The sequence below is a fragment of the Aptenodytes forsteri genome, unplaced genomic scaffold (assembly GCF_000699145.1).
Source record: "Aptenodytes forsteri isolate BGI_AS27 unplaced genomic scaffold, ASM69914v1 Scaffold492, whole genome shotgun sequence".
NCBI classification, from domain to species: domain Eukaryota; kingdom Metazoa; phylum Chordata; class Aves; order Sphenisciformes; family Spheniscidae; genus Aptenodytes; species Aptenodytes forsteri.
In genome coordinates, this window is record NW_008794172.1 from 773,946 (window position 1) to 774,911 (window position 966).

The window sequence follows — 966 nt, forward strand, 5'->3', positions numbered from 1 at the left end:
GGGGCTGTGGCCGGTAGCTCGGAGACCGGCCAGGCCTTTCCCCTCATTTGCAGCTCCTCATTGTGTGGGTGCTGGTGGGCCAGGCGCGGTGGCTGGGGTGCGTGGCACTAATGAGGCCGTAATTGCCCGCAGGCCCCGCGGCCGGGCCGGCACAAAGGGGCTGAAGGTCAGCGCCGGGGAGGTGCTGGCCTGCTCCCGACAGCGGCAGCGTGCGGGTCCCCTCCTCGTGGCCCCATTAGGCTAATTACCTCCCTGAACAAAGGGGTGCCAGGCAGCTGCACGGCTCCTTGACGTGGGGAGCCGTCACCCTGTGCTCGGCTGGTGCCGGGGGAGGGATGATGCCACCAGGGTTCCTGTACCCAGTGCCATCCCCCATCCCCTTTGGTGACCCCATCACGCTTTGGCCCCGCGCCAGGCACGTGGAGGGAGCAGCAGGGCAGCAGGGTGGGTCTTGCACTCTTTATAATGCTCCACAGCCCTGGTCCGACCCCAGACCGCCCCTCGCCCATTGCTTGCGCCGGGACCCCCTCGCCCTGGGGGACGAGTCACGACGTTTCCCTGATGCCAGAAGCCACATCTGCTGCCCAGGCCGGTCTGCAGCGGCCCCCCGCCCGTTGCACCCCAGAGCCTCCCAGCCCCTCTGCACAGTGGGGACCCCAGGGACGCCAGGGAGGGGAAGGGACCCGCTGTCCCACGGAGAGGGGATGGAGACCAGCCAGGACCCTTCCCGCCAGGGAGGCTTTCCCTGGGGCTGGCAAAGGCAAAACCCGTGGTCCTGGATGGTGGCGGAGCCCAGACCCGGGGCTGCTTTTACAAGAGGAGTCTGGCACAGCAGGCTGGGGGTACATGCACACAGGCCCCAGGGTGCCAGCATCCCTGCCGGCCCCGCAGCAGGGCGCTTGCTCCAGAAGCAGATGGGGGGGATGGATGAGGCCCCGGGAGCTCGGGGGTGGGGGAGGAGGGGGC